Below are 10217 nucleotides of genomic sequence, written 5' to 3'. Positions count from 1 at the left end.
ATTAATATTAGCAATATAAAGGCCAAAGAAGCATGTTTTCAATCATAGCACATAATTAGGAAGGCAAAGGTAAAACCATGAAATAGTATGAATAAGTGGGCAAAGAGTTGATAAAATCCACTCAATTAAGTACAAGATAAATCATGAAATAGTGGTTTATCAACTTCCCCACACTTAAATAATAGCATGTCCTCATGCTAAGCTCAAGAGAAACTATAAAGAATGAAGAATGTATGAAATGCAACCTATGAATGTAACTACATGCAGAATGTTTCCACCTACTTAGTTAAAAGTAAACAAATCTTTCAAGAGGAAATATGAACTGGATTTCACTAATTCAAATCATGAAAATGAAGTACAAATAGACTTGCAAGAAGAAAATTGCTCATGAAAGCAGGGAACAAAGGATTGAGCATCGAACCCTCACTGGTAGTGTATACACTCTAATCACTCAAGTGTTTTAGGTTCGATTCTCTCAATTCTCTACTAACCTTGCTTTCTAAGGCTTGTTCTTCATCTAACAATCAACATAAATTTAATGCATAAATACACAAATCAAGAGGTCTTTTAAGGGTTGTAATGGGGTTAGGGTCAAGGTAGGATTGTATTTGGCCAAGTGGACTAAAATTTGAATCCTTAATTAACTTAAAATAACTTAAATTTTCCACCTAACTTTAGACAATCCAAGTAATCATAATACAACATCTAACTATCCATTAGCCATGTTTTCCACATATTCATGCATTCTAATTTCAAGTACAGTATATATGCATTGCTTTCACCATTTACTTTGGGGCATTTTGTCCCCTTTTATTTATTTGCTCTTTTTTTCTTTTCTTTTTCTCTCTTCTTCTTTTTTTTTAATATTATATTTTTATTTTCTTTGTTTTTCTCAATGCATATGATTAAATTATTGAATGCATGAATCATGTCCTAAACATTTCTTTCACATTTTCATAAAGATATATAACACCCAATTCTCAAACCAAATGTTTCGAAACCCACTTTTCCCACACTTAAATCATAAGCACCCTCACTAGTCTAAGCTAACCAAGGATTCAAATTAAGGACATTATTGTTTTCCGCTTAGAGTTAGTGATGAGCTAAAATAAAGAATAAAAGGGGTAAAATAGGCTCAAATTGGTTTGCAAAGGATAATGAAAGGTAAGGCCATATGGGTATGTAAGCTCAGTGAAACAAAGGCCTCAATCATATAAGTGCATGTATACATCAAACCATGGAAATATAGAATTAAGCAAGACAAAGATCACAATTTTAGAGAGAAAAACACACATCAAAAATAAAATATTGGTTGAAAAATGCAACCAATTCAAATAGGCTAAAAATCTCACAGGTTTTGTGTGTTCGAGCTCTAAACCATGTTCCAGTATAATATCTCTTCAAACAAGTGTAACAAAAAAAATTTTTTTCTCAAATTAGTGAAATGCTCTTAAAAGGTTTCTTGAAAAAGAAAATATTACTTCAACCAAGTGGTAAAATATGCACAAAATCAAATAATCATGCAATCAAACATGCAAATGCAACAACTAACAAGGAAAATAAAATATTGGTGTTTGAGAAGAAAATACTAACCCATGGAGATCGGTACCAACCTCCCCACACTTAACGATTGCACCGTCCTCGGTGCATGCTAAGATGTGCAGGTGGACGGGTTGTTCCAACTGATGCTTTTCTCATCAAGGAATGTGCTGATGGACTTGTTTGTCTCCCCATGTAAACGTCTTCCGGTTCTCTTTCTGGTGGCCATCCTGAAAGAAAAAGGGAAGAAAGGTAACCCAATAATAGAGATAAGAAAATAAATGAAGTATGGTTGGGTTAATGCCAAATGAAAAGGGTCCCAATTACATGGTAGCTACAACATGCAAGTGAGAAAATAGTAGAAGTACATGGCAAATCAAGAATGCAAAAAGTTGCAACAATAGGGAAGAGAGTGTGGGTAAGGAGAGATAATATAAATTCATGTCAATGTAAAAGTAATACAGGTATGAAAGATTGGCATTGATATAAATAATATTACCTAACCAGAATAAAAACAAGTCACTAAGCACCCAAAATAATTCAAGAGAAGATGCAAGAGTTAAATAAGAAAATTTTAACACCAAAGAAAAAATAATAAATTTAGAAAAGAAAACAAAAATATGCACAAAATTAAGATGCAATGAATGAAATATGCAAATAAATTAAAAAATAAAATAAAAGATAAGAAGAATGAGAAGGGAAAGAAGGGAAGAAGAAGTAAGTAAGAAAGGAGATAGAAGAAATTAGGATTAGAAAAGAAATGATAAGATAATTGGCGCTGATCTGGATAGGTTGTGTGACGCTGGCGACGCGGTCGCGTGGTGCGCGATAAGGTTGGGTGACGCGGACGCGTGGGGCACGCGATCGCGTGACTCGATTTGTGCTAGTGGCGCGAGTGCAGCCTCGCGGTCGCACAACTCTCTGTTCAAAACATAGTATTGCCAAAATCCAGGGTGACGCGGTCGCGTGGTCGATGCGATCGCGTGAGTGGCCATAATGGGGATATGACGCGGACGCGTGAGCCACGCGTCCGCGTGGTAAGGCGTGTGCGGTCAGCACCAGTCCAGCACCACTCTCGCACAACTTTCGGTCATGCACCCTTCGTACGTCGATTTCCAGGTCACGCGGCCGCGTGAGTGACGCGGTCGCGTAGGAGCCATTTTTCCCACATGACGCGGACGCGTCAGCGACGCTGCCGCATCGCGCGCGTGCTTTTTTTTTTCTTATATATGCATAAAAAACGCAGAATGCAATGCTAATATGAATGTTATGCAAAACTCCAGGTTCAATACAATAAAATAAAATAGAACTTGAAAACAGATAAAACTAAATGAAAAAGGAATGATCATACCATGGTGGGTTGTCTCCCACCTAGCACTTTTAGTTAGAGTCCTTAAGTTGGACATTTGGTGAGCTCCCTGTTATGGTGGCTTATGCTTGTATTCATCCAGGAATCTCCACCAATGTTTGTGATTCCAATGGCCTCCGGGGTCCCAAACTAGGCGCAGAAAGCCTTCAAGTAAGTTAAAGCAAGTGACAAGGCCCCAAGAGTGTTGATTGTTGGAATGAATTCCGGGGTCCCAAATCTTGCTTTTGCACCCGTCTTCAAGATGATTATCATGATTCCATCCGGGTGATTCAGCTTTAGAATTCACACTGAAGCGTCCAAACAACTTCCTAGACCCATTCAATTGAGCTCTACGCCAACCTTTGCGTTTAAACTTAAAGCTTCCAACCATAATGAACCTTGCAGGACAATTCTTACCACTAGCCATCTTCCTCTTACTCTTAATGCCACAAAGAGCTCTAAGTTGACCATCCGTCTTCATTAGCCCATATTCAAGTGGGATTAGAAAGCTAAGGGATATGAATTTTACCCACTTGAATGTTGTGAAGGTTGATGGTAACCTAGGGGGAGGGGTCTCCAATAACTTTGGCAAGGTGATTTCAAGCTCCACTCCCTTGTGTTCTTTGACAACTTCCACCTCTTTGCAAACTTCTTTAATTTCAACCTCTTCCTCTTGGTAGCTTTCTTCCAATTCAATCTCTTTTTCATTACTTACCAAGGGTATGGGAGGTTGTGCTTCTTCTTCTTGAATCCTCATCTCTTGATCAACCTCTTCCAAGTCCTTAACCATGATATGCATTGGAGGTTGTACACCCTCCTCAGCATCAATTTCAATCGCCTTGGAAGGAGGTTTTATAACCTGACTTTCCCATGGAGGTTCAGCATCTCCTAAGTCTTCAGCCACTTCTTCCTCTGCAACTATTATGGCTTCCTCCACTTGTTCCAATACAAAGCCATGTTCCTCATTGTCCACCGAAGTTTCTAGTGTCTCCTTCATGCTTTGCTCTTCTTTTGATTCTCCACATGTAGCCATGGAAGTTCTTTGAGTGCTCAAATATTGGGAAGCTATTATATTTACTAACTCGCCGAAGGTGGCCACGAAATTTTGCACACTCTTATTCATCCTTTCTTGCCTTTGAAGAATAACACGAAGTCTATCATCCATTGGAGGTTGGGGTGGATATGAGGATTCATTGGTTGGGAGAGAGGGTTCATAATAGGAAGGTGGTTCATCTTGATAATGATATGGAGATGGTGAATATTGAGGTGGTGGTTCATGAGAGTAGTTGTGTTGGAAAGGTGGTGGTTCTGTGTATGGTTCATTTGGCTCATAAGGTGGTTGGTATGGTGGATACGGGTTAGGGTCATATGGAGGTGAATGGTTGTAGGTGGCTTGTGAGTATGGCGGTTCAAAGCTGTGTTGAGGAGAGGGTTTATAGGCATATGGTGGTGGTTGTTGATAGTCCATTGGAGGTGGTTGTTGCCATGAGGGTTGATCAAATCCTTGTGGCTCCTCCCATCTTTGATTGTTCCAACCTTGATGCCTGTTCTCATTGTAATTTCTTCTTCCTGCAACATAATTGTAACCAGACTCATAGCCAAAGGGTGAGAGTTCATAGTAGTGAGAGAAAATAAAAAAAAACTAAAAAGAAAATATTTGAAAAAGAGATAATTTTTAATAAAAATTGAATTTTGAAAAATAAGATAAGATAAGATAAAAGTTTTAAAATAAAAATATGAAAGAAAAAAATTTTTTTTTAAATATTTACAATAACCAATAATAAGGCACACGTTTACAATTCCCAGGCAACGGCGCCATTTTGATGAGAGGAACTTTTGCGTGATTTAGAAATTTGCAGATAAATCCTCGTTGCAAGTATAGTTTCTAAACCTTCAAAAGTCCTTTCATACAAATGTTTTGGTTGTCACAAGTACCAAACCCCTTTGAAATTGATAACCGAGTATTCAAACCTCGGGTCGTCTTCTCAATGAATTGCAGGGAAGTATGTTCTTATTATTGGTTATGAAGATTGTAAATTGGGGGTTTTGGAAGTAAGGAGGGAATATGTTATATGACAAGTAAAATAAAATAATAATAATAAACAAGGTTCTAAAAACCGGACCGGACCGGCCGGTTCGACCGGTTTAACTGCGAACCGGTGATGCAAACGGTCCGGTCCCCTTCTTAAAACCGCGCCAAAAAGAACCGCTGAAGAACCGGCAAACCAGCCAAAAACTGGCCGGTTGGACCGAATCGGTGACTGCCCGGTTCTGCTAAACGACGCTGTTTTATTGTAAAAATTAAAAAAAAAAAAAAACTCACCCGACCCGACCCGATCGTGGAGCACGGAGCACCCCATCCCCCCTTCCCCCTCGACCCCCATTCACGCATTCATTCATGATTCATCTCACAGTGAGTGAATCAGTGAACCCTAGCCGCCGTGAACCCTAGCCGCCCAGTCGCCCTCCTTCGTCGCCGCGGTCTCGGGTCGTCAGCCACCGCCGTCGCCTGGTCCTCAGCCCCAGTAACCCCCCATCGTTGCCTGGTTCCCTGCCCAGTAGCCCTCCATCTCCATCGTCTTCATCTTCTGAACACCAGCAGGCAGTAGCTCGCATCGTCTTCATCGTCGCGCGGTCCTCAATAGTCAACACCAGTAGCCCTCTCACTTCTCTCTAGGATTAGAATTAGGATTAGGTTTAGTTTAAAAATCTCGATCTAGGTTTCAATTCATACTTTTCTTCTATTTTTTCTTCTCAATTATTTGTTGTTGCAATGATCTCTCTTCTATTCTTATGTTGTAATTTCCTTTATGTTGCTTTTCCTTTATGTTGCTTCTATATTTTGTTGTAGATCTACTCTTGTTCCTTTCATTTTCTTTCAATTCAATATGAGGTAATTCATAATAATTGTGTTTTCTTTGATTGTTGTTGTTGATTTCTTACATTCTCATGTTGTTAGATTCTATTTTTGTTATCAATTTACTATGCTTCCTTTTTCACCTTCCAAGTGTTTCATAAAATGCTTGATTGGATTTTAGTATAGAATTTTCCCCTCTTGGCTTTGGTAGAGTAATTAGTGACGCTTGAGTTATCTAATTCTTTTGTAGATTGATAATTAGAAGTTGCTAATTGATTTGGATACCACTAAAGCTAGTCTTTCCCTTGGGAGTTGGCTAGGACTTGTGGAATCAAGTTGATTCATCCACTTGACATTCCTCCATGATTAGAGGTTAACTAAGTTATAGCAATGGACAATTTTGATCACAATTGAGGAGGATAATTAGGATGGGACTTCTAGTTCTCACATCTTGCCAAGAGCTTTCTTAGTTATTAGTTTATTTCTTTTGCAATTTACATTCCTTGTTCCTTAACTTAAAAACACCAATTATACTTCATAACCAATAACAAGAACATTTGTTTGCAATTCCTAGGGAGAACGACCCGAGGTTTGAATACTTCGGTTTATAAATTTAGGGGTTTGTTACTTTTGACAACTAAATTTTTATATGAAAGGACTATTATTTGTTTAGAAACTATACTTGCAACGAGAATTCATTTGTGAATTCTAAACCATACAAAAGTCCTCTCATTAAAATGGCGCCGTTGCCGGGGAATTGCAATGGTGTTATGATATTGGTTATTGTATATATGTGAATATTGTGAATAGCTTGATTTTTGGATTGCTTACTAGTCTTTGCTAGTTTAGGACTTTGTTTCATTATTTTTCTATTAGCTTTTGAATTTTATTTTCTCTTTTCACTATGAATTCTCACTTTGGCTATGAGTTTGGTTCTAACTATGTTGTAGAAAATGAGGGCTACAATGAGAATGTGTATTAAGGATGGGACAACCAAAGATGGGAGGAGCCATATGCATATGATCAATCTTCATGGCAACAACCTCCACCAATGCACTATGAACAAGAGCCATTCTATGATGCATATCAATCCAATAGCTATGGTGAATCTCTTTGTGACTTTCAAGAACCACCACCATATGCCTATGAGCCATATCCTCAACATAGCCATCTACCACACTCACAAGCCTCTTTGCACCAACCATCTTCATATGACCCTAATCCATATCCATCCTACCAACAACCATATGAGCCATATGAGCCACCACCCTTCCAACATCAACATTTTCAAGAGCTACCCCCTCCATGCTATTACCAAGATAAACCACCGCCAATGCATGCAAATTTTCAACCACAAGATGAATACTACTTTCCACCACAACCTCCCATGAAAGAATATTCATGTCCTTCAATCCAAGAGCCATATGATCATACTCATGATATCCAAGAGGAACAAGAGTCAATGGATCATCTCAAGGAAGTATTGTATCAATTTTAAGCAACCATGGAGTGTGTTGTGCAACAAGTGGAAAGAATGGAAAATATTGAACCACCACAACTCTACCAAGAAGAACCACCTTCTTACCATGAATCCTTCCCCCAAATTGATGAACACTTCCAACCACCCCAACCTCCAATGGATGACATCCTTGATGTTCTTGTTCAAGGACAAGAGGAGATGAAAAGGGATGTACAATAATTCACGGCCTCCTTGGATGAGGTGGTAAACCGTTTAGCATCCCAATGCTTGAACACTCAAGGAACTCCCATGGCTACATGTGGAGAATCAAATGAGGAGCGTAACATGAAGGAGAGATTGGTGGAGAATGAGGGAAGTTGCTTTGTATTGGAACAACTGGAGGAAGCTATAATTGTTGAAGAAAGGGAAGAATTAGTTGAAGACTTAGGAGATGCGGAGCCTCCATGAGAGCATATAGTTGAAGAAAACCCCTCCAAGAAGATCGAATTTGATGCTACGGAGGAAAGTGCGCATCTTCCAAAGCATATTCCATATGAAGACTTGGATGGGATAGAGAAAGAATTGAGTTCCCTTGGTGAGGAAGATCAAGCACCAAGTCTTAGTGGTGAAGAATCCTTTGAGCTTGAAGAACCTTTTCCCGGTGAATTTGAAGGCAATGTGGAGGTAAATTTCTCTCATCCTCCCATTTATGATTTGTGTCAGGGAAAAGGCTTAGGTAGTATTGTTGAACAAAGGATTACATTTGAGAAATCTCGTAAAGAGGTGGAAGTCCTTAGAAAAAGGAGGATGGGATATGCTTTGTTAAGACCCTTGGAATCACCTTTGCCTAGGTTGCCATCTACACCTTCATTTGAGTGGGTGAAATTCATTTCTATTAGCTTTATTATCCCACTTGAATATGGTTTGCTTGAAACGGATGGCCAACTTAGGGAACTTTGTGGGATGAAGTGTAAAAGAAAGATGTTACGTGGTTGGCGTTGCAAATCAAGGTTCATTATGGTTGATACATCAAACATGAGATATAAAGGTTGGAGTGGTGCTCACCTATATGGGTCTAGACGGATTGTTGGTCACTTTATAGAGAATTCACCTTTTTCACCACCCAGATGGGCTAATAATGAGAGTCAACTTCAAGAGAGGTGTGAAAACAAAGTGTGGAATCCCGGATCGCACAAGGAGGATCAACTTTGGGAGCCCCAAGCTTGTGAAGAACTCCATCAACACTTGGTGCAACAAATAAGGAATCTTGGGGCACAATAGAGAACCAAGCATTGGTGGATGTTCCAAGATAGCTTCAAGCACAAGCCACCTTGAGAGGAGCTCCCCATAAGTCCAACTTAAGGACAATAAACAAAAGTGCTAGGTGGGAGACACACCACCATGGTAACTTCTTTTCATTTTCTCTTTTTGTACATATTGGTAATTGGTTTAAATTCTTGTTTTTAGTTAGTTTGTTGAGTATATTTGGTAGTATAATATGTTAAATAAGGTTTTAGGGTCTTTTGGTAGCTTTTTGGAGGTTTGGAATGCTTGGATTGGTGCAAAAACATAGAAAAATTTTGAAAAACAGAGCACCATCCACGCGTACGCGCACCTGGGGCGTACGCGTGCATCAAGCATTTTCGACCATCCACGCGAACGCGCCATGTACGCGTACGCGTGGATGCAAAAATTTCACCCCCAGCCAAAAATCCGAGAGTTAGGCCTGCACTGTGCAAATATTGAGACTAAGGCGCAAACCAATCCACGCGTGTGCGCACCTGGCGCGTACGCGTCCATCAAGCTAATTGCGCAATGCGCGCGTACGCACACTGTGCGCGCGTGCGCCGATAGCGCCACCTGCCCACCTGGTATATGCTCCAGAGAGTTGGGCCAAACTTGGGCCAGCACTATGCCTTTAGGCCAACCTCACCCGCGCGTGCGCGCACCTGGCGCGTACGCTCCCTTAGGCCAAAATGCACATCGGCGCGTAAGCGTGCATGACGCATCCGCGCCGGTAAAAAAAAGAGTTTTTTTTCTCATCTTCCATTTTCTTTTGTCCATTGCATTCGCATACTTTTATTCTTTGGATTTTCATTTTGTTTTTATAGCGTGTTTTTACTTTTTTTTTCTCGAGTTTCTTATTTTAATAATGGTGTTGAATTCTCTTACTCAGTTGTTGAGAATTTCTTGCATTATTTTGGTGCCTTTTGACTTCTTTGATATTGATGGGTAATGAAACTTTTAAATCAATGCTTCATCTTGTATGACTCTTGTGTCTTTGTGCATTGATATGACCTCATATTGTCATTCATGACCCACTTTTTCTTACTTGATCTTGATGCTCAATATGCTCCTTCATGCTTTGACTTTACTCTTGCATCAAGCTTCATGATATGCCTTAGCTTACATTGTTTTCTTATTCACATGCTTAGCTACCATGTAGTAAAGAACCATACTCTTATTTGGCATTAGCCCCCGCCTATGTTCTATTTGCTTTAATATCTTTGTTGTAGGCTTAATTTTCTTTCTTTTTCTTTCCTTTTAGGTTGGCCACCAAGAAGGATGAAAAGGAAAAGCTTCTAAATGGGGCAACAAACAAGTCATCTGCACAATCATTTGAAGGAGCTCATCAATTGTAACAACCCATCCACATTGCTCTTCTTTGCATGCACCGAGGACGGTGCAATCTTCAAGTGTGGGGAGGTCGTTCGACCGATCTCCATGGGTAACAATTTCCTTTTTTTCAACACCAATGTCAGATTAGTTATTGCATTGCATGTTAGGTTGCATGCTAGTTAGAATTTGTACATATTTTTACCACTTCTTTCTTAATGGGACTAGTTGGTTTGGGTGATGATTTCTTTTCCAAGAAACTGTTTTTAGGGCACCCTACCAATTTGAAAATTTTTTGTTGAACTTTCTTGAAAGAATATATCTTGGAACATGGTTTTGACCTAAGAACACAATCTTGTGAGATTTGAGCCTAATGGCGTGGTTACATCTTATAACCA

Source organism: Arachis hypogaea, chromosome 20 (genome assembly GCF_003086295.3).
Source record: "Arachis hypogaea cultivar Tifrunner chromosome 20, arahy.Tifrunner.gnm2.J5K5, whole genome shotgun sequence".
NCBI lineage: Eukaryota > Viridiplantae > Streptophyta > Magnoliopsida > Fabales > Fabaceae > Arachis > Arachis hypogaea.
This window is presented reverse-complemented; position numbering follows the sequence as displayed.